The sequence below is a fragment of the Cornus florida genome, unplaced genomic scaffold (genome assembly GCF_030987335.1).
Source record: "Cornus florida cultivar Cherokee Brave unplaced genomic scaffold, ASM3098733v1 CherokeeBrave_3.0.0_Hap2_scaffold_297, whole genome shotgun sequence".
NCBI lineage: Eukaryota > Viridiplantae > Streptophyta > Magnoliopsida > Cornales > Cornaceae > Cornus > Cornus florida.
In genome coordinates this window covers 1-23,726 of record NW_026775801.1, presented here as the reverse complement: position 1 = coordinate 23,726, position 23,726 = coordinate 1, and the positions used below count along the sequence as shown (strand labels likewise).

General features: G+C 46.3%; 1 non-coding gene and 1 pseudogene across 1 annotated transcript; both read left to right on the top strand.

Moving 5' to 3' along the window:
* Positions 1-7,074: 7,074 nt before the first annotated feature.
* TRNAK-UUU (transfer RNA lysine (anticodon UUU)) lies at positions 7,075-7,147 on the top strand. The gene has a single exon. It is a non-coding gene; the product is annotated as a tRNA-Lys (tRNA).
* A 3,366-nt stretch (positions 7,148-10,513) lies between these two features.
* Positions 10,514-20,798, top strand: LOC132291033 (NADH-ubiquinone oxidoreductase chain 4-like; annotated as a pseudogene).
* Positions 20,799-23,726: the final 2,928 nt, after the last annotated feature.

The following is a 23,726-nucleotide window of genomic DNA, read 5'->3' as shown; positions in this document are numbered from 1 at the left end:
TTTTCTCAAAACTTGTACCCCATCTTCCTTCTTTGCCCAATCGTCAGAGGCGGCTTACCAGAGAGGGGGCTATTCTGCTCTGCTAAAAAGAAAGCGGAGTCAGAATTGACTAGATAGCTGGGACGGATTCCATTTATTTATCTACGAGCATCCTCTCAACAGCTTCATTCGGTCGAGCTTTCCTCAATGTTTTGGGAATTTTCATCCGAAGCTCCAGTGAAGAAAGGATCTAAACTAAGGAATACTGGCAATACAAACTTAGGTTAGGGGACTATTGACCGAACTTGCATTCATCAACCTCCTTAGAAAGTGAACCTCTCTTTTTCAAGCTCGAGAAGACCCCTACCCCTTTTCTTTCTTGTCTTAGCAATAGTTGGAACTCCTATCGGAATCTGGTTTTCCCTCGGTTGCTAAGCTAAGTCATTAAAAGACTCCTGAAACCATCGGTCCCCCGAATGATGTGGTAAATCTGGTCTGTGGACACCCATCAAGGATTGCTGATGTGTCAGACTGGTTGTAAGCTGGCGTGGCCGCATCTTCTGACATTAGCTCAATGGGCGTCAATGCCTTACATAGCTCATTTATCAAATTAGCAAGAACCAATCACGTGAGCTATTCCCTCGGATTTAGCATCTGCTTATGGGTCCTACTCGTTTGAGATGGGGATTTTCCGCGTCGAGCGAGCAAGGACATTGAGCTATTTAAACAAACGATCCAAATAGGAAGATTAGCGGATAAAGTGATGAGAATTTCGTCTAAAATGCTGTAATGAACCTAGGATTAGGAATCAAAAAGAAAAGGTAACCACCTCCTCAGGGGATATAGATAGAAATAGGCTTCCTTATCGACCGAGTAGGAATGGTGACCTATGAATGGTGGGAGAATCTCATGTACCAATTCTAAGGAAACTCGCTGAATAGGTAGACGATCCTGAGGCACCATCCTCTAGTCAGTGATCGTAGATCAGTTAAATCAGTCTTTTTATAGCCACCACATAAAATGTCCATCGAACCCATACCTGCTAAGCATAGAGATCTTAAGGTAAGGTCAAATATTCTTATCATTCTATATTCTATTTGATCTCGAATTCCTCATATATAGCCTTTCTATCAATAGATTGTTTTGGCCTTCTGAACTAAACAAAGATGTAAAGGAACTACTTACTTGTCTTTGGACTTAGGACTAGGATAGGACTCGCCCTCGTTAGAGTCAAGTTAGGGAACGGCAGCGGCGTCTACAGCTGGGAGCCGCAGGCTTCCTTACTAAAGAGTAGAAACACTGAAGCCTAGCCTTCGAAACCCATCCACAGGGGGGAGAGACCTGTTTGTAGAAATGCGCTATGCCTCTTTAGAAAGCAAATACTCATTCAGATCAGGAAGCATATGTGAGCCCTTGTTTAAATAAGAAAAGGAAGAAAAAGAACAAGCATACCCGTAACAAAGGATGAATCCAAGGCTTTTGCTGGTTGTGACCTTATAGAGAGAAGATCCCCGTTTCACTCCTTTGCATCTTATAGTAAGGGACCTCTGCTTTTGAAGATTCTTTGGCAGTTGGTTCGCTAACCACAGGGACAAGGTGAAAAACATGGATTTCTTCTATATAGACCAATGGAAGCTTTTATGTTCACCGGGATTGGGATGAGAGGCTGCCCCTTTATTTTCGCTAGGAAATGGTCCAATCTTGCAACCAAACCGGGGAGTCGAAGTATCAACGTTGCCTGGAAAGTCCTGATACGTTGTGAAGTCTTCATAAGAGCAAGCGTCTGGCGGGAATTCTCCCATCCCATTTCTTCCACGGACAAATGTTGAAGTTGAAAAGGCCCCTCATCCATCTCATTGTACACCAGCTCCGTTACAGCTAATACAGAGCTTCTCAACCAAAAAAAGGTCTTCTGCGCGTGAACGTGAGAAAACAGCTCTTTATTTCATAGGCTTTCTGTGCCACATGGGATGATGAAAGGAATAGGTCTGGGCAAGAAGCAATAGATAGAAGTCTAACTGGTCAACCTATCCTGGGTCCAATATTCCCAATGGAAATGATATGCCAAATCTCAAGAAATGAAAGCGACTAGTCTTCGAACACAGCGTTAGAGGAGATCTTTTGGCTCTGACTTTCTTTGTTGACTAGATGCCACCTCTCTTCCCAACACCTGATTTAACACAGTGGATTAGCAGTTTGACTTGAAAATAGGTTTCTGAACCTTCCCTCAACTCCATGATGTCCTTCTAAGGTAAGGTACGTTCAGGTAAGTGAGGCTTTTCTCTCTAGTGCTTTGGCTTTCAACATGAAAAGGGGGATGTGTGACAGTCCTTCGTGGGTGACGTAGCGATAGCGATCCATCCCTTGGACCGGAACCGTCTTTCCATCAATCAAAAAGCGAACCAGTCTATTGGCTTTTTCAAGATAGTCGCTTCTAGTATTAGTATCTCCAAATCACAATAATCTAGTTTATACTCGCGAGGAGCTTCAAAAAGAAAAAAGAATAGGCCCTTGCTCATCATCTAAATTGCATATATAGTGTCTGTTCCAGTATTTCCTTATTGGAAAGGGTCATCCCTAACCCCATTAATGGATCACCGTTGCCGGATCGATAATAGAATATAGCTATAGCTGGATTACCTCCCGAGTGTCGCATCAGTCGAATACTCTGATCTTATTAGAGTCATACCGTGCGTACCAAACCAGAGAATCAGATTCGAAGCCTGGCCAGTTCTTACTAGTTGGATCCTCACTTTCATCTTCACGCTCATAAGCAGCTGACAACTCCCACTGTATGCAGCTAAAGTTCCTCGCTTGCAGATGTTCTTTGGTATAAATAGAATCTCTGTCTCTCAGAGGCTAATCAGCTAAAGGCATCTGGTAGGGTTTCACGCTCATCAGTCAGCTAAGAGTTTTCTGTCCTATAATCCTAGCTGTAACCAATCTGTGGCAAAGAAAAGCCTTTCGAACCTATAAAGTTTAGGAAAAGAGATGTGTCAAAAGAGACGAAACCTAATATGAACTGAGCTCTACGAAGAGCTTGCGGCGGATTCTCCTTATTAAATAAATAGCTTCTTTTCAATAGGTAAATCACTTCTCAGTCTAAGAATTCTTCTATCGCGGATGCAATTCAAGGCAATTCCTGAGCCTTTGTTCAGAGGCTTTGGCATGGAATTTCAATTAGGATAGTAAGGAGGGAAAACATCACTGCCTCAACACTTAAATGCCGCCAGACCTGCCTTCCTACTTAAGGGGCATCCGCGACCTGGTTGGTCCGTCCATATACTCCACGGCACCATATCAATCAAACTTGGCAAGTTTGTCTTGCTTGCCATCGTCCCTGTTTTGGCTCTGACTTTCTTCTGGGTCAGGAAGTCACTCGTCGCCACATTATCCGTCTTGACCACGAATCGTGACCCGCCTCTCCCCAATACGCGCATTCCGGATCTCTTCTTCCGGAAGGGGAGAATAGGACCGTGCCCTCCCCGGTACTAGGTCCAACTAAGGTTTGTGCATCGTCAAGTCAATAGCTCGAATAGAGGTTTGGCAAAGTGGAACGACCCATGAAGTTGGTCTTCGAATAAAGCAACCTACCACAGGCTAATGCGCGTTATACCCCTGCATAAGCATTCGCTTAGAGGGGCACCCCTTCTCCAGGCCAGGGCGGGGCGGATAACGGCTCAACAGTCAACATCATTCCCATAAGGAAGGACCATCAAGAAAGAAGATCGCCTCTTCTGATTCTTTTGTTCCAGATGGATCTAATTATGAATATGAAACCGGATCCAGCTTCTTTCGCAGAGTGTATGCTTTTATAAGGAATTTATGGCACACAATCTTATCTACAATCAGTAAAAGGAGGGACCCATAAACTAGCCCTATAAGATAGCACTCCCGTTATTTCTTATGTTTAGAGAAGATGGCGTAACTACGGATCAGTTGAATCAGCCTAGTTAGCCACCTATATCCCCCTACTAATATAGAATAAAGAAAGACCCTATTTGGCAGCTGAAGCGGCTACTGGGGCAAGTGAGACGACCTTTATTCGGCGATCGCTAATCTCCTTCTCTTTTTCTATACTTCAAGGATTGATCCCTTTCGAAGGGACCTCTGGGACCACTGCGATTGGCGCCTCGGGTGTGAGTCTCAGATCCGTCTTAAATGAATTCCGAACTCAATAATTGCGTGAGGATCCTTGTGATTGCATTGACTAACTAGCTTGCTTGGTTGGCCTTTCATTCCTTTCCTTTAGCTGGGGATCCCCAATCATATTTGGTGACTGAACATTCTCAGTAGTGGGCCACTCTATCTAACAGACAGGCCTGGAATTGACAGTGCAGTGTGGAAGCCCATTGTGACTACATTCTTGACAATAAAGCAAGCATACATGGATCAGTAATGTAGATAGGTGCGACGGGACTACCGTCTTTACCTAAGGCACACAAACAAGGAATTCATGGGGGGCGATACATCGTGGCAAGTGTTTCGCTCCTCTCGGGAAGTATCCTGAACGGTTTGAGCTCCCATATCTAAAAGCATTTCCGGACCGATAATGAGAGCTTCATACTCTGATTGATTGTTTGAGCATCTAAAGTCAAAGAAAAATGAGAAAAAGGTCTCTTTTTCCCCCAAGTGTTGTGGGTCATAATGACACGATACCCGCTCCTTTACAAATGAAAGGAAATCATATTATGACTTATTATTTAGAAGCTTGTTTGCAATAAATACTCAATTGAACGCGTCAATATTAATCACATTACTTTCTTATGATATGCTTGTTTACTTGTAAGTCCTTATAGGGTCCTTGTCTGGGCAAGAAGCACGGGGCTATTAGAGAACAACAAGACGGAAAGCCACTAAAGAATTGCTTATACACTAAACAGCTGCTTATATACGCTTACTAAAAGACTGACTTTCATTCATTAGGCCAGCGTGAAACTAAGAAAGAGAGATCTAAGACGGCATCAAACTGTGCACGCTAAGAGAAGAGATGTTCGCAATTACTACCACAAGAAAGCCGCCCCCCTATGCTCGTGAAGGGGCCCGTCACTTCGTTCTTCTTGGCTTAGGCTTCCAACTGAACTGACTTTAGGGCCTTGCGCCCCGCGCCGCTAGTAGAAGCTAAGCGCTTGAAAAGCGCGCTAAGAAAGGTTGCTTCTGTCGGCCTTTCTGTGCAACAGTCCACCAGTAGCGGAAGAGGGGGTTACCTACCATACAAGAGTCTTTAAGTTCTTACGGAAGCTCTTTCTTACCAGTCAAGTAGTAAAACAGCTGTATCTTATCTTATAGCCCGGCGCGGCGGGTCGCCTTTTTCATTCAGTAGATATAAGAAACTATTAGATAGATAAGGAGTAGGTGAGTGAGTCCCCGCTGACCCGAGCCATTTCGATCACCTAGCAGGCCTTTTCTTTGGTAGGTAACATCGCCAAAGCATATCATCAGATTTTTGAGAAGGAAGGAACTCGAAGTGAAAGGGCGCCGTCTTGTGCAACGCAACGATAGTTGGCCCTACATCATCTTCTATCTGGTAGACTTGGAAAAAAGGGGCCGACTTATTTCCAGAATGTGAGTTCGACCGCAGCTGCCCCCTTTTTTTGGGGGGGATCAAGTTCCTTGTCAACTATCGACCCCGATCTCTTTTCATTTGTTTTGGTATTACCAAACCCAGCCTAGCCTTCGTCAATCACACTAAAGCAGAGCACCCAACTACGGCAAGTCCTCCTTAAGGGTTAGGTTAGTCAATCCGGCCCGAGACGCGTTTGTTGACAAAACCGCCGTAGGAATGGAGACCTTTCATTCAATAGAGCGGGGTCGAACTGATCAACGAGAAAGAGGCCCTACTCACCACAAACGAATACGCCACAAGATCGAACTGCACTCATGCCTCTCCCGCATCAAGTTGACCGACCGACCCCCCATACGTAGTGATTCTATCAATCATGTACGTAGGTAGGACCCTCCATTCTGATTGGTATATCATGAAAAAAGAAAGCCGTTTCAGGCGCACTGCGCTTTCCCTTGCCCAGATCTTCGCCTTTCTAAGACAAGTAATGGTGACCCGCCGAAGACCTCCGAACTGAGGGTTCGGTCAGTATAAGGGACACAGCAGACACGCCCCGCTCTCTAGCCGGCTGATCCCGTTGATCATATAACTGGGAGGGAACGTGTCACATTAGAGATGAACGATCAGAGGCGAGGTGTCCTCTAATCACCACAATGAGGCTGGCCCTTCTTTTAGTAGACTCCCGCTATGAATATTCATGAAGAAATGAATGCCGGGCTCTTTCTTTCACTGCTAACCCCATTTTCTTAATGCTGATACTTTCTGTTTGTTTCGTCGAGCCCCGAGCTTGCGGTCCTCCTTTAAGTGTGGGTTCAATTGGATGAATCTGTCAAGTCAAGGTCAACGTACGTAGCAGCAAGGATGGTGCATCGCCCATTTTTTCTCGCTCGGGAGCCAAAACACGCCTGCTACCTACTGTACTGGACCTTCGACCAGGCATTATACCTTTGTCGAATCGGAACCAACCACCACTGCATTGCGCTCGAACAGTTGAGCGGCCGCCGGCCAGCTACTTCCGTGCACAGATATAGATTCATTCTTCGTACCGGGGCCAGCCTCACAACCCCTTTCGGGTTGGTAAGACGGAATTGGACAAAGAACAAACAGAGAGTGCTCGACCGGAACAACGGCCAACAAAGACCATAATTACATAGATAACAGCTCCTCCCCTCAAATGACAGTGAAGGCTTTAAGGCCGTATGGCGGCTGGATGACGGCCTCACCTTCTCGTAGATGGTGTCCGTGAGGGCCATTTGAATATCCCCCGTTGACCCTCTTTTTAGATAGAATCTTCAATGAGTGGCAACAAGCAACGGATTGAGCTGATAGAAAGCCGTTGCGGCGCAGTCGTTTTTCTTGCTCGTTAGCTAGGCCGTTTTCTTGCAGGAGTGCTAACTAGCGCCCTTACCTTTTCTTCGCTTGATCCGCAGTACGAGCCTCATACGGAGCCGCGCCCCTTAAATATGATGAGAAGAAGAGGGGCCGCCCTCTTTTCCGCACCAATCCTTATTTACTATACTACATCTTTTTGGGGGTGTATAGCTCAGTTGGTAGAGCATTGGGCTTTTAACCTAATGGTCGCAGGTTCAAGTCCTGCTATACCCAAACCTACCCTCTACTATGAGTAAGGATGCGTAGTAGCGTTTAAAGAGAACTCTTTGGCCTTCACGACCCGCTTCGGCGACTTCGCCCTTTAAAGTGACAAGGGGGGTGAGGTATTGAGTTTGTTCCACCACAAATCTATTTCGCCGCATGTATTTACTAGAGTCCCCCGATCTCGATATTCAAGCACGAATCCCTTGAGCGCTTCGGCGGCGGATAGCAGCATGGGCAAAGCACTCTGCTGCGGCGAGCAGCCGGTTCTTATTGAATTCACCAAGATAGTCTTGCTCGCTCCTGAACTCTGCGGCGAGTTCAGCCACCACCTACGGGCCTGAGCTCTGCTTTTTATCCCAAGCTCTTTTAAAACTCCGTTTAGTCTGATTACCCATATTAAGTTAGACTTGATACACCTATAACTCTCTGATATGAGAAGTTGCTACAGCATTCAGAGTGATTCCTATCATAAGTGATGTCACTTATCATTGCTAAGGCTATGGTCCTTACTTGTGTTCTTGTTTCTTCCATTTGACTCGGAAGTATATCAAGTCAAAAAGTAGAGGCAAGGTTAGAGCCTGATGATGGGGAAACCCCAACGTGGCAGAAACAGATATTCTATGAAAGTCGGAGAAAAGGGGCACAAGCTTCCTCAATGTGTGGAGAACCAAGAACCCGGAGGGGTGACTATGCTACGTGGCCCTGTAAATTGACAGTGAAGGCAAAGGTGCCAAGTCAATTGGGAGTAGAAAGTATGGGCGGTATTCATCATCAGTTATTCTGAGACAAAACCAAAGGAAAAGAGTCAATTCGCGCATACTATCCAAAGATCTAAAGGTTTCTACCCGGGAACCTACAAAGGATAAACCGGCGAAAACTAGATCCTTGAAGCCTTTTCTTTTTCACTTTCTTTCCACCCACAATACAAGATGGAAACTGATCTTTAACATTCCGCACCTGTGATCCTACTCACCAACCTTCTTTATGGGTGGTACCCCCCAATCTCACGACGATGCGTCACCCACATGCTTAAAGGGATTTCCATACGATTATCACTCAGGGCTACGCTTTTTCGATCCACATGAAAGTAGGAATTTACTTCTAGATCTCTCGATGCGGAAGTAGAAAGGGATAACAGCCGTACCCCTAGACAATTAATTACCAAGGGTTCTTTTTGGAAGCATGTTAGGTCAAAAGGTCTCCTGCTGCTTCTGATGCTCTTCGAACAGATATAGAAGAAGCCGAGAGTCGCCCAAAGCGTACCGAGTGGAGGATTTCTCTATCCATTCCAACTAAATAGCACTAAAGCAATGGCATCCTCTGCAAGTTCCGCAGTTGGTAGAAGAATTCTTAAGATTAAGAGAAGGTCCGAAACGGGATGAACTTCTTACGTTAATGATTTCCATTGCCCAGGAACTAGTTCAAATAGTTAGACATTTCTGAGCTTCATTACCAAATCGTTCTCCATTTTGAGAAAAAAAGAAGTTTATGAAGCATCACGAAAGTTGGCTTCTCCAGAACCCCCTTTTTCGGGTGCACCCCGTAGCTTGTGGGATTCCTTTCCGTAGTCGAACTCCATCCATCAGTGATCCTCTCAGCTAGTGCGTTGAACGCTAGATCCCATCACAACCACCTTTCGCTGGTATTGACATCCAAATCCAAGGTTGGGTCAACGGCCACATGATCCAAGATGCAGTAAAGCGTTCTGCCTGAATGATTGTGAGAATTTTAGGCATTGAACTTGCTCTTTTTAGACCAATTTCCATCGAATTTCGAACAAAAGAAAGAGCATTTTCTTCCAAATCAAATAAGAAAACTTGACTTTGCTTGCTGCTATCTCTCTTCTCAAATAGGATTTAGAAGTTCATGAATTAGCAATAACAAGAACGAGAAAGCGAAAAACACGTCGTTAGCCCCCCTTATTTACAGTGAGTTTAGTGAAAGAATCCCCTTTTCTGACCGATATTCCGTTGTTCCATGAATCCACATACATAATAAATAGGGTTAGCAGATGGATGAGCTATTCCTGTTCTTCTCTATCATATCCATGGTTGCGAGCTCTATCTTGTGCCCTATCATTGCTAGTTGCCGTTCACTCTTCATTCGAGGAAAGCGACCGGGCTATTTTGAAGACAGATAATGTTGCAATGGGCTACTTTCTTTGATACTCAAATGAAAGTGAGGCCAAAACAAGTCCGATGATGGCACGAGCTTTTGGCAGAGTTCCTTCATGGGAATGGGAAGTACGAACCGAATTAGCAATCAGATTCTAATTCGATGAAGAGCTGCGCCCGGGAAAGCTAGAATCTCTGAGAGTTGAGCTATGGGTGAAGCCCCTGCTGGGTCACCACTTATTAGCCTTCCCCCTTCCGTTGTAAACCCAAGTCGTGTAGCCAACAAAAAGGGAATGACTCTGTGCCTTCTCTTCGGCGGGGGTCTCGAGGCTATGCGGATTGCTTAAAAGGCCTTATTTTAAGCCAAATTGACGCTCTTTCGTGGATCTGATCAATTCATGTCCGGTGTTTGAGGTAGGACTTGTGACAGTCTTTTGTGGGTGCCAAAAGCTTTAGTAAAAGATGTCAGCCATATCAAATCAATCCTGCTGAGGACAACCAGTCTCTGCCGGCAAACCCGATGAGAAAGGCTAAATAGGAGGGGGTCGGTCAGGTCAAAACATGGCTAGGTTTGGTTTGATTCGCTAATCAGTTGAAATTGAAAGGCCTTATGACAAGGGGTGCCCCGTCACTTATTTGACATGAAGTAGACTCATAGTTGCCAGTGGCTCATTCTTGAATTAGAAAATGTATTTACCTAGCAAGTGAGGGTTCAAATGCAATGAATTGTTTCCTCCGACGGAAAATGGACCTATGGCACGGGATTGACTTAAGGAATAGCATTTCCAATCATTCGCCGCATTAAATCAGCCGATTATCCATATGGACTTTTCTCTTATGAGATGAGACATTAATGAAAAAGGCGTCAACCCCTATGCCAGCCATACCCGTGATCTTCTTTCTTGCTATCCTTTTGTTCAGGAGTAGATGAGGTTAGGTATCGAAACCAGTCTCCGTTGTTTTCCAAAAGCTGTTGAATAGCCTCAGTTAGCAATCAGAAAGGGGACATTACATTACTACTTTTGTCGAAAAAAACCTTGCCACTCACCAACAGGAAAAGAGTCAGGGTTCGAAGCCAGACGGCTTTACTCCGTTGATAGATCCCGTGCCAATTCTTCAATTGACTCATTCTCTCAGACAGCTCTTTAAGGAATTTATTCCAAACTTTTGCTAATGAATTTGGGTCAAACAAGCATTGGAATTGATTATTGGAGTGGGTGGGGTAAACTCTTTGGTTCTAGTTAGAAAGGGTTGGGGCTCTGGCAAGGATGTTTTTCTCAGAAGCACCTGTGAAGGTTCCTTAATTCCATATAGACATAATGTAGCAAAGGAAAGCGAAACGGTGAGCCTAATCCTATAATAGAGTACTAGCCTCGACCGGGAGACTTTCTCTAGAACAGTTGATCGATGAACCTCCCTCTACTCTACTTCGATCTAGGATTCTAAAATGACTGTAGGTTTTTCTTCAGCTTTAGTTGGGTTAAAAGCCGCCTCAAAACCAGATGGTAGTTCGGTTCTTCCAGCCGCGTCATACTCATCTTTTTCGAAGTCTCTTGAATACCATTTCGTTTGAGTCAAAAAACTAGAAGTGGTGGACTTTCTTCCTCAGCCACCTCTGTAATAGGCATACGTGAGAGAAGCATTCACCTAGGATAATCCTCTACTTTATGACTTGATTCATTAATATTTTATTAGTCAAACTTCCAGCTTCTTCCCTCACTCGAGTGACTTCGTGATTCCTTTGACCGAGAGATGCACCTCTCCGAGCAAGGGTCTATGAACCAGAGGGCGATTGTTCCGGGGTTCTCACCGGAATATCATAAGAATGAAAGTGGAATTCCGAAATTGACAGAGTAGAGAGACCCGTTAAATCATCAGAGAGAATCAAGAATCTCAGGTCCCATTGGACCATATTTGAGAAGGTATTCTAGCCGAATATTCTGATTTTATTTTGGAAGCTACCGAGGAAGTCCGCGCTTTGGTAATGAATGTCGGTACGGCAGAACTAATAGATCAGTGTGAGCTCACCCAGTAAAGAAAGAGAGACCTTATTATAGAATCCATATGATTGTATATAAGGCGAGTTCCGTCCGTCTTCCAACAGTCATCTAGTTGATCCAGGAACCTTCGCCCAATTTCAGAGCATTAAGAGCCGTTTCGACTCGCTCTGAGTCGGTCACCCTTGGCCCTTGGGAATTGCTTAAGTAGAGTCGTCATCTTCCATGAAATGTTTTCTTCCCTTTCTTTCTCTTCTTTCTTTTTGATCCCTTCGACGAATTTCGGCTATGACCAATGCAATGCCCCACTAGCTGAATAGGCGTAAGAAAGCTACCTGAGAAAAGGCAAGGTGCACCTTGGATTTCCATCGACGAATTGCGTTTTGCCAGAGAGATTTCTTTGAGAAAGATTCTCCATTGGTAATTCCAAAATAGAAAGAATCTAAATAAAGGAGCATACGCGGGAAGGGGGCAACACTACTTCTTCATTCAGGGGGGGAGACTAGCCTCATTACTTCCCACTGGGCGAGAGGTGCACCTAACCCACCTACCCACTCATCAATCACGGTGTTCAGCTGACTTGCACTGATAGACCCCTATTGTATTGGAATTAGGCGCCCATCTTTTTACTGTTGTCAACTAATCTCTGTCATCTTCGATTCCACTCTATGTTAGAACATTTCTGTGAATGCTATTCCGATCTAAGTGGTCCTATTCTGTGTCCTGTGCTAGGAAGCATGACTCCTCTTTTCATTCCAAATTCAAGAATACGACCGATACGATTGATTGGTCTGTGCACCTCTCTTCTTACTTTTTTGTATCCCCCTGTTCTTCGGATACAATTCGATCCTTCTACGGCCAAATCTCAATTTGTGGAAAGCCTTCGATGGCTTCCTTATGAAAACATCCATTTTTCTTTGGGTATAGACGGTCTCTCTTTATTCTTCGTGATATTGACCACATTTCTGATCCCTATTTGCATTTCAGTGGGTTGGTCTGGTATGAGAAGTTTTGGGAAAGAGTATATTACAGCATCTCTAATTCGTGAATTTCTAATGATCGCCGTGTTCCGCATGCTGGATCCTCTACTATTCTATGTTCTTCCCGAAAGCGTGCTAATCCCTATGTTGTGCGGAGCTGAGCATCTTATATTCGCTGGGAGAAAGCTTTTCCTCTGCAGGGGCCTTGTGCAGTAAACCCCCTACGGGCGGTCGTCCTAGTCCTAAAGTAGTCCCCGCGAAGCTTTCGGGAAGAGGGGTAGTCTTGTGTGTAAGCATAGCATTTCTGGTCGAACCCGCCCAACCCAACTAAGAAGAACCGAACCTGACAGACACATCTTTTTCCTTTTGGGAGGGTACTCCGAGTAGTGGGTACCTCGTAGGACCTCGACCCGCCTACTCGGGTCTTGTATGGATATGCAGGAAGGGGTGCTCCTAGGTGTGTGTAGGGGTTGTGTTTGTTCTAGAGAAAGGATTCCTCGTCAAGTCAGTTTGGGGGGGTGCGGACACACTTGCGCGAATTCGGGTAACGGCTACAAGGGAGACATCGAAAGGAAACTCCGACCAGGGATGGACGTAAACTCGTAAGCTACCGAGGGTAGGGATAATCGTCCAGGTCTTATTGTGAAAGAAAAAAGCCGCCCCGCCACAGCAGGCGGGTTGTGCTTCCTCTGTCTTAGCCGGGGAGCTCTTGGCGAATAGACCTTAGGATAAGTTGCTAAAACAAACGGAAGGGGAGGATCGACCCGTTCAGTATAATTCCGAAGAAAGACGGAAGCCTCAACAATGAATTCTTTGGCCCCTTCAAAAGGAAATGCGGGCAGGGTAGAGCTCGGAAGAGGGTTCGAGAATAGGGTAGGGTCCTGTCCTTTTCTATCTATCTATAGATAGAAATAGATAGAGAGAGATCCGCTGCGTGAGAAACCCGACTGTGCCTTACATGCACTCTACAGGCCAGGCCGCACTTCATCTTTCTTCCCAACGAGCCCATTTCCCTTTTTATTTTCCAGACGGGTGTTGCGTTCGGTTCGAAAGGCACGGTTTTCAGTATGTCTCCAGATAGGGCCCCCACTAGTCCGGCCTAGCTAGTGAGCGGTTATTTCGGGCTGGAAGCAGGCCGGGCCCTACGGGCGGGCATCCCCCGCGACGCAAGCAGCCTTGTTCGCCACCACCCGACCCGAGAAGCAAAAAATTCTTAGAGTCCAGGCTCAAAATACATGCATAGATAGTGGTCTAATGACAAGGGCCGACGACGGAAGCTCGGGACGGAGCCGTATGATGCGGAAGTCTCACGTACGGTTCCCTGAGAAGGGAGTGGCTACCTACTGGAGCTTCGACCAAGCACCACCGGTCAATGTAGCTTTGGGGCCACCCCTTACTCTACCATTATTATAGGGGTATGGGGTTCGAGACAAAGAAAGATCAAGGCAGCATATCAGTTTTTCCTTTATACTTTACTTGGATCTGTTTTTATGCTATTAGCTATTCTGTTGATTCTTCTCCAAACAGGAACCACCGATTTACAAATTTCATTAACCACAGAATTTAGTGAGCGGCGCCAAATCTTTCTATGGATTGCTTCTTTCGCCTCCTTCGCCGTCAAAGTGCCTATGGTACCAGTTCATATTTGGTCACCCGAAGCTCATGTAGAGGCACCTACGGCAGGATCCGTCATCTTGGCAGGAATTCCTTTAAAATTGGGAACCTACGGGTTTTTAAGATTTTCAATACCCATGTTTCCCGAAGCGACACTTTGTTCCACTCCTTTCATTTATACTCCAAGCGCGATTGCTATAATATATACTTCCTCGACCACTTCAAGACAGATCGATCTTAAGAAGATCATTGCTTACTCCTCAGTAGCTCATATGAATCTGGTGACTATTGGTATGTTTAGTCGGGCGGCGGCCGTTAGGTCACCTATTTTGAGTTATGGACACACAAGGCCAAAACATGTGTGCCGGGCGTGCGACCCATCAACCTACTAGCAATGGGGGAGAAAACATAGCATGTCGCAACAAAAGCTTGATTCGAGGCGTCAGCAAAACACTGCCGCCTGTTCCAAAAAAACAAAAGCCCCTTAGCGCCCCGGGACGGGAGTGGGGGACGGCCCTACGCGCAGGCAACAGCAGCACCGGCTCTACGAAGTCAGAATCTAATCTTTCTGTTGGCTTTCCCAATTCATTCGTGAATAAGAATGAAAGGGCGTGAAGCGAACGCTTCTAGCTGCTTCGCCTGCTTCTTATTATGGCGGCTATGTTGGCGTGGCGGAAATGAATGAAAAGCGAGATGAACGTGCTATTTTCAAATCGATTGATAGATAGCCTGATCTGTTCTGATAGATCGAAAGAGTAGGAATGGATAGAGAGGGAATCTATCAATAATAAGGGGAAATCCCCTATTTTGATCTATTGATGAGACAACTATCTTATTCTTGATCCATATCAGATACATATCGATTTCTTTCTGATGGAGTCTACATCGGTAGTAGAGCGCCCAAGCGCTTTTTGGGCCAGCTCAGTTCTCTTATCCATCGGGTCCAATGCACTGGGCTCATCTCATGGAGGGAAAAGCCAAAATTTGTGTTGTTCGCCGACTCTAAGCCCTCTCTCCCCGGCATCGTCCCACACAGAAAGAAAGAGCGCAGAGCCCCGGCCCGACCTGTAGGTCCGCTAACGTAAAGCGAGGAGTTGAGCCTGAACTGGCGAACCGAAGTCACTTTCGGAACCATACTTCCTACAGCTAACACGTGTCCAGTCCAGCGGGAACGCGCAGCGCAAACGAACGTGAGCTGCTATACCGAAGAATCCCCCGCTGGCCATCGGGGACCGAGTGGTAAGGCCATGATCTGCAGGGGAACGGATCACTCATTCTTCCATTGGGGACAGGTGCACGAACGACAACTCCAAACGTCACACATCCGCCGCCTACCTACCGTTTAGGTGGCAACAGCGAGATCCAGCTAAGGTAAGGAAGTGTCGCGGCGGCTCTCCACGTAGCTCAAAGTTTTTTATGGCATGATCGCCTAGCCGTAGCCGCATATCAGCTGCGCGAAATATGCGGGATTTCCGTTGGATCAGATCTTTTGCTTTGACGGAAGCTTTTGGACCTAGCGAAAATCTAAGCCTTCTAGCAAGCAAGCGCGAGAGAAGCAAGCAAAGTAGAAGCTTTGCCAGAAGCAAGACGAGGAAGCGGAGCTGTCGTAGAAGCTTTGCTTCCCCCGACCGACTAAAATACAACAGTCGCGACCTACTTTGATTCAAAAAAAGAAAGTAGAAGGGCAACAAGCAAACGGCTTTCTTCTCATAGTTGCAAGGGTTCCAAACCTTAACTACTTAACAAAGAGGAAGGGCCACTATAGAAGCTAGAAGTAGCCTATAGTATAGTAGTCGGCCTAACCAAAGCGTCACGACAACATAAAATGAGCCTGATTCATGGAATCAACAGTAGGAGGCTTAGCCCGCCCGCCTACTAATCAAAGAGGCTGAGAGTAAGCGTAAGCTCACCCGTAAGCTCTTCGAGCTTCCCTTCATTCGCTTCGTGGGAGCCACACAGCACATAGCTGGAAGTCAGAGGGCCCATACTACCTGCCTAACCCTTCGCTCCGAGGGACCGTAGATCGGAAAGCGCCTTCGTGAACCACCCCATTCATCCAAAAGAGAAGGGAAGGGGCCTATGTATTTGCATGACCCCTGCTGATTTTACCCTATCTACACCCGGAGCCAATCCCCTATCGGTCCTGCCACCACGCCGCAGAACGGGAGCTCGTGTAGAACCTTTTCTTTCTGGCGTAACGGCGGTGGAACGTAACAAACTATTACGGCCGCATAACATAGGGGAGGGGCCGGAGGTACGGTAAACTCGGCCAAAATATGACACCCGAAAAGGGCAGCACTTATGTACGTGATCGTAGTATGTCACGTCGTCTCGTCCCCGCTGCATCGAAGAGTACCTATGCACTATGTTCCGGTTCACTGATAAGGAAGATAGAGTTGGGGTGGGGGTCTACGATGTGATACTCAAGTATGACCGGGGGAGAGACACCCTATCCATAATTGGTGCAGGAACCATTATGTAAATCATTTCGGGGGGTTACAGATCTCTTATACTACCATCGATCGACAGAGCGGAACGACCAGAAAAAGAAGAAGTGAAGTTAGAAAGCCGTATGATAGGTGGTAACTCTCTTGTACGGTTCGGGGGGTAATCGGTCCGATCAGTGGGAGGGAATCTTTGGCTCTATCGAACATACAGGGAATTGGAGGTAGCATTCTACCGATGTCAAGTCATGGACTGGTTCCTTCAGCCCTTTTTCTATGTGTTGGTGTTCTATATGACCGACATAAGACTCGACTTGTTAGATATTATGGAGGTTCAGTGAGCACCATGCCGAATCTCTCTACCATTTCCTTCTCTTCCACTTTGGCCAATATGAGTTCACCTGGTACTAGCAGCTTTCTCGGGGAATTTCCCATCTTAGTAGGAGCTTTCCAAAGAAATAGCTTAGTAGCCACATTAGCAGCGATTGGGATGATTTTAGGCGCGGCGTATTCCCTTTGGCTATATAATCGTGCGGTTTCTGGGAATTTAAAACCCGATTTCCTCCATAAATTCTCCGATCCAAATGGCAGAGAAGTTTCCATATTTATACCTTTTCTTGTTGGAGGGGCGACCGTCCGTTAAACTACCAAAGAAAAAAGGCCAATGTGATCATGACATTGTAGGTGCTTGCGATGGGACGGATGCGACTTCCCTCAGTCGGTTTGGGTGGCATAGCCCGTTGCGTCCCCCCCCTCTTTTTGATCTCTTTCTTTAGGGAGCCCAAAGCTTGACTTTACTAAAATCAGAAAAGAAGGCTCGCGCAGGGGCGCTCACGTTTTTTGGCTGAGCCGTATCTTGTGCTGGGTGGGACCGAGAGAAAGAAAGGACGGGGGCAACCATGCATGTTCTCGACCTTGTCTCCGAGGGACAGTTGAACGAGCGACTCATGAATGCTGCCGGGTCGGACGAGCCAATAACTCGAACGCGTTCGGTCTCTTTTTTGAGCAAGAATCACAGCGTTACCTTACCTTCACCATGATACGGACTCCAAGTTCTTATGGCAGAGCACGAGGAGATATTTCTCATAAATATGATGATGGGAATGGAAACCAGAAGCACGACTGGGGTCTTCGTGTCCAATATAATCAAACCATCAGTAACAGTAACGTAAGCATGAGACTTTTTGGTAGTACCGGTGAACCAGATGGCCGCGGCGATGGAATCTGGGACGGAGGACTTTTAGTATCTCTCTAGATATGGCAAAAGCGAAAGACCCCCTAACATAATTCGAATGGAGGCTGACCGCTGAGCCCACTCTGGCGCCTCGCCGCCGGGCGGGCCCCCGTGGTTGCGAGCTGGAGCTGCCATAGCTTATGGCTAGAGCAATGGGAGGGGCCCCGGCAGAGATCAAAGTCAGGATAACGAGCGCTCCGCCCGAAAAGCGGGCGGCAGGAGCAGCGGGCAAGTGCTTGGTAGGCCAACAGCCCAGTGAACCGGGCGGGGCACTCGACGAAAGGGGGGCACACTGAGCAAGTACGAGAAATTGGCCCCTCTCGATCTTATTCGCAATTAAAGAATAGAAAGCAAGCAATACGAAGTCATTAATATGATGAATATAGATTCTCTAAGGGGAAGGAGTCTAAATCAATGGACATTAATGAACCATCATTGATGGACGTTGCACATGACACGATCAATTCGACTCAAGGTCCGGCGCTAATAGAAGTTGCTTACTCTCCTAGTAGCGAAGGAAAAGGGCAGGGCTTTTTTCGTAGTATATAGTGGGCGGGTCTCATGAGATCTATGCCGGCCGTCGCAGAGCAGCGGGGCGGCGCCCTCGCCTGGCGCCATTCCCGTCCTTCTATTGTGCCTGAATTCAGACCGGACCAGACTCTTCTTTGTTTGAGCGCTCCCACGCACGCAGACCGGAAGATCTCACTTGTCCTGGACTGGACAAGTACGTAGAGATCCTCGTGGGACCGTGGAGGGAGTCTCAATCGATCCTTTATAGGATTCCTTATCACGCCACACATGGAGATCTTTCCATTGATAGATAAGAGGGCCCCCTTCTCAAAGATTTGATGGAATGGCCCAGCCCCAAAAAAGGAAGGTTATAGTAAGCGATGCGTTACATTTGTACGAATCGCGAACATACCACGCACGACCAGACGTAGAGCCACTAAGAGCCGGCAGACCGGGCCGGACGCAGATGCCAGATCCGAAAAGTCGAGTCTCGATCAGCCTAGTGCACCAACCACGTGGTACTAAGGGTTACCGACCTTGTAGGCCCACCCCACCCAAGAGCGCTTATGTCATAGGGGAACTCATGGCTGGAAACAATCCTTATGGTTTTGATATCCGGTAGGAATAATAAGAATCAAAGTCCAGGTTGGTTGGTGAGCCTAGTGATAGGAGACTATCTAGCTTGGTTCGGAGAGCACTTGTCGGGTGAAAGATTTTTTGGTTGCTAAATGTTACGGCCTAAATGCTGAACTATTGACCCTACTTGTTCGGATGGGTGTTCACCCCAAAGTGTTCCCGGACCGCATGCATACATCCGTAAGTAACTTAGTGCAACATGGGAAATTTCATTGATAGGAATCAGCAAAGAAAAGAAAAACGGGGCAACATCAACATGTCTATTTGAGAGATTGTTCTCGGGCGGAGGAGTGTCCACATTAGTTCGTTGAGGTGTCTACACAGGCCTGTGGTCCTTTTTCTATTCTGTCGAGAGTTCGGATTGCTCCACCTAAGTAGAACGAAAAGAAGGAATTTACAATGAAAAGGGAGAGTCAGAAGAAGGCTCTTTGGCGGATTCTTTAGATCTGGATAGAGTCCCCTATTTTACTTTTCTTATATTAGTCAAGTGCGCTCGCCCAGCGAGAAAATCCCTTCCAAATCAAGAAGAGAACGAAAGAAGACTACTTCGTATTTGGTCACTATCATGAAGTCAACAGCACACTTCCCGCAGCTAGCGCAGGAACCCTAAACCGAAATAGCATCGGCAACCGAACTCGGTATTTGAAGTCCCCCGGTCACAGTGACTCTTCCGAAAAGAGGAACTTTTCTTTTGAGCTTGACCAGACACACCAGCGGGAGCTTCCATCGCAATCGTCATAATCGGAATAGGCATATTGGACTATATGAATCCCCTTGTCTAGAAGTTATGAACCTCGTACTCGTCTCTCTTTCAACTCCTATTTTGAATAGGCAACACGCACACAAGCAAACAAAGGAACCGGGTCGCGATGGGAACGGTCAATCAACGTTTTCCGGTTCGAGTAGGAAGAGTTCTCAGTCTTTCAAACCTGTCTTATTGCCTTCTCTCTTTTGTAAGCTACTTACTGTCACCCAAGGAAAGATTCTATTTGAGATGCGCCTTTGATTTAAAAGTTTATAGGAGGCATTTCTTCTTTCTTTTATTATCTCAGATAATTGAATTCAGATGAATTACCCGCACACGGGAGAGTCATCCTTGCATAGGACAAGCTTCATTGCCAAATCTCAAAAAAGGAAACCTTGCAGCTGGAAGTTCTAGGATTGCTCAAGAAGACCATATGATGGTAGAGATCTTGACGGAGAGATCCGTAAATCGAAGCGGTCTGCGTACAATTTTGAGAAAAGTCTGGACCTATATGTCACAAAGATAGGATTCATTCCCATAATTGCCAAGCTTTATGCTCGGTATGGTACGGTTCTTCTTCGATTTGCATCAAATTAAACCACATGGTCCACCGACTCTGGAGGGGGTTAACGGGGGGAAGGGTGGTTTACTCAAACCCCGTACTGTGGTGGATAGCAGCTTCTACCCCCTTTCTCACGTGCATCAAAGGGTTCAACAACTCTACCGGAGATCTCTGTTGTTTGGGCATAGCTTTCGATCGATGGAAATGCGTATAGAGAAGAAACTATATGTTTTGATGAGGCTAGATAGAGGGCAATTCCCTCCCCAATTCCAAGACCTTCTCACACAACGTCAAGTCAATCTCGAGTTCTTTAGATTCTTGGCTGACTTTCTTCACTTTCCTAGCTACACCTAGCTAGTAGATTAGCTACTAAGTGAGCCTTCTTAAAAGTGCGGATAGGATATCAACGCCTTTAAGAACTTGAGGATCAACGCCACGGGTTACCATTGTTGGATTCTTGGCATTCAATAGCATACGCCCCTGGACCCATGTAGTTTCTTTCCATTGCCCATGTTGCCACTGCTGAACTCCCTAACATAGGCAGATCTTCACTAATCGTTGAGGAGTTCGGACGGTAAGGATAGAAGAAAGGCATGTAGGTTGTGATTCAAATAGCTGTTCTGAATGTGACCAAGGTTTGATTTGCTTTTCGTTCTTGCTTTTCTTTCTCGGTCCTTAGAAAGAGCCTTACCGAGAATATCCCGGGAATGACGGAGAATCCACATTTTGTTGAGTTAAGTAGCTTGGAAGTGACACAGAATGATCGATTTGAACGAATATCACCTTTTGTTCTAGGCGGGGTCATTGCTGGCTTGGATCGCGAAGAGCCACATCTTCTACAATGCCTGGAAGGTCAATAGACTAGTTCCCTGGTGGAGCTGGAATGGAAAAACAGTCGAAAGATTCTGTACGATTGGGCAGGCTTCCTTCTCTCTAAATGAGTCACATCCGCTCCAATGCCTGCAGGAGAATAGCGATACATACTCTCAGCAACCACTTTCTCATATAGCAAATTCGGCAAGTCTGCTAAGTATCTCCTATACTGGTGAAACTGTATACATGAACTCGGCATATCTGTTAAGTACCCCAAGGGCCTTCCTCCAGTTCTCCCTCACCACCGTACTGGGCTATATAGCGAAGGGAGCAGCTAAGCCACATCTCTCACCTATAGCCAAGTTGTACGTTCGGAGCCGGTGTCACAGTTGTCATGGCGTGGAATCAGTGTTGAAACCAATTCCGGAAAGATTGAACCAGTAAAGGCTTTCGCTGGCTCGCACTTCCCAATCGTTGCCTTCTTTCTTTCGATCCATTAGTCGAAACGCTCTATCGCCTAAAAGGAGCTATCGACCAATCAATAGAACTATCAACGATCTATTAAGCGAATCTGAATTCAAATTGGTGATTCGATGTCAACGAAAAGAAGCCTTCTCCCAACCACTCTCTCCTTCCTTACAGCTAGTGAAACCCATTGATTGCACGAGCTATCTCAAAGTTCGATTTCTATCTTGATTCCATTCTAGGAAGTGAAGAAAGTCCAAGCAGCTCGTCCCTCCACTAAGAAGGGGGGGGCACCGCCGGAACGAACTAAGAAGGAACGACAGAATGAACAGCACTTGCCCCCTACCTATCGACTTCTAGGTCAACGGTTTCTCTGTATTTTGCTCCTCCTCTTAGCTAAAATAGTGTTGCTAGATTTGACAGCTATATCCGGGGGAGAACTATTTCCATTCGACCAAGCAACTCGTCATCCTCGGATCAATCCTCGGATCTCGTCTCGGATCGGTAACGCGCCTACTCTCCCCTAAGCAACTCGTAATACGGGATAAAGCAAAGCCTCATAGCTAGCCTCTTCACTCGCTTCCTGGAATGGTACTGTTCATATTAGGATTTCCCCCGTACCTTGAAGACTCAGAAGGTGACGGTGTTGCTAGGTATATAGTATTGGTGGTTGGGGAATGTTTGTTGGTTTGCTCATCCTTCTCTTCTGGTTGGTTCATCCGTTCTTGCTTCTTCAAGAACTCTGCTTCTTCGTACGTAGTTGGGACTCTCCCTCAGCAATACATGCTCTCGGGCAATGTGTCTGAGTTCTCGACTGGCAGAAAATGTGAAAGAAAGACTGTTTTCGACCCCTCATAGAAGCCCTAAAGGAAGCAACTTATTAATAAAGAGTCGTGTCCCGCCATGCCTGACTCTCATTTCAAAGCCCAAAGCACGAGACTTAGAGACTATAGTGATAAGGGTGGGTTCATTTTGAATCTCTTTTTCGACCTAATCCGACTGCAAAAAATCATCCACATTGGGAAGGATCACTATCGCTTCGGCTCAACAGTGAACATCATCCCCATAAAGAATGAAATCGTGTCTAAAGAGCGTGATCAGAATCTCGAATCTCTGACCAGCGCGTAGAAGTGCATCGCGTGAATCACCAAAGCAAAAGGCTAGTCCGAAAGAGCTAACTAAGGCCAGGCTTGGCAGCTAGGCGGAAGGCAAGGTCACCCTTGAAAGTGAAGGGCGCATCTACTTTGTTGCAATCTCAGCTGTTGCTTGCTCCTTTGTTTGGAGCTTTTCATCTGGCCTTCTTGAATCGATCCATCCTTCATATTAATATAGTATTTGCTGAGGAAGAAAACCCATTGGACCAGGCATTAGAGCCTGCTCACTCACTATTACTAACCCCAGCCTAACCCCTTCTATAGTATGATAAGTGTCTTCGACCACACTAAAGTGACCGACAAAGCCTATTTCCTACGCCTATCCTTACACAGACTCTATTTCAGAAAAATGCATTCCATCGAAATCCAATGTTTGTAAATGACTTCGAGCCTAGCGCGATCGATCCGGTTACGAGGATGCGGTGTATTTAATTTGATGTTTGAACTTAACCCATATCAATAAACTGACATTTAAGGAATCCTCCTCCTTTCGGTACGTCTTACCTTGTTAGGACTGAAGCCTATCCTAAAGTGGAAAAGCCCAACTTTCTCCCTCAGTGTCAGGCCGACGAGGGTTTCCAATACACTTCCATTCTAAGCTAATCGGCTGAGGGGTCGACTTACCCTATTTCTCTGGGGCTCTCAGCATCATTTGATCAAACCCCTTCAATCAGCCAGAGCGGCACTCCTAGCATCAAAGGATTTCAAAACAAAAGCATATTGCTCCGCTCTTGACGATAAAGGAGCTCCAAAAGTAGCTCCGGTGGGAAAACAACCTCCCTTCTACATCAAGTTGAGAATCAAATCTCTCACTTTGTTCCAACTCTTTTGATTTCACTGCACTATTCCTCCCTGGGCGATCGAACCTATTCTTCGACTTCTTTTCTTGCACCCCAGGCACATAAGAAGGTGTATATTCACTTCTCCCTATTCTGTACTTTCTCCAACTCACCCTCTTCTCGAACAAAATCCATTCGTCCTCTATGGCCATTGTAGTGAGCTTGTTGGTCTGTTCACGCCATCTTTCGTGGTATTTCCTATCGCTGCCCCAACCAGAGGTTTGAAGCCCTAAATAAGGTCATAGAGACCACCAAGCAAATTCAACCCTTCCAATGTCTCTACCCTTGTCTGGCTTACGGATAGTGAGAGCCCTTCTTGTATGCGTGTCTTGCTGTTATCCCTGCACATGGATTCCGAGCCAGCCATTTTCCTGTAGCGTTCAGCCCATTTCTCTGACCTTTAAGGAACGAGATAGCCCTATCTCGGGTGGTTTTTTCCTATCGCAGCTTCCATCGTTAGTTTGAAGAACTATTCCCTCTA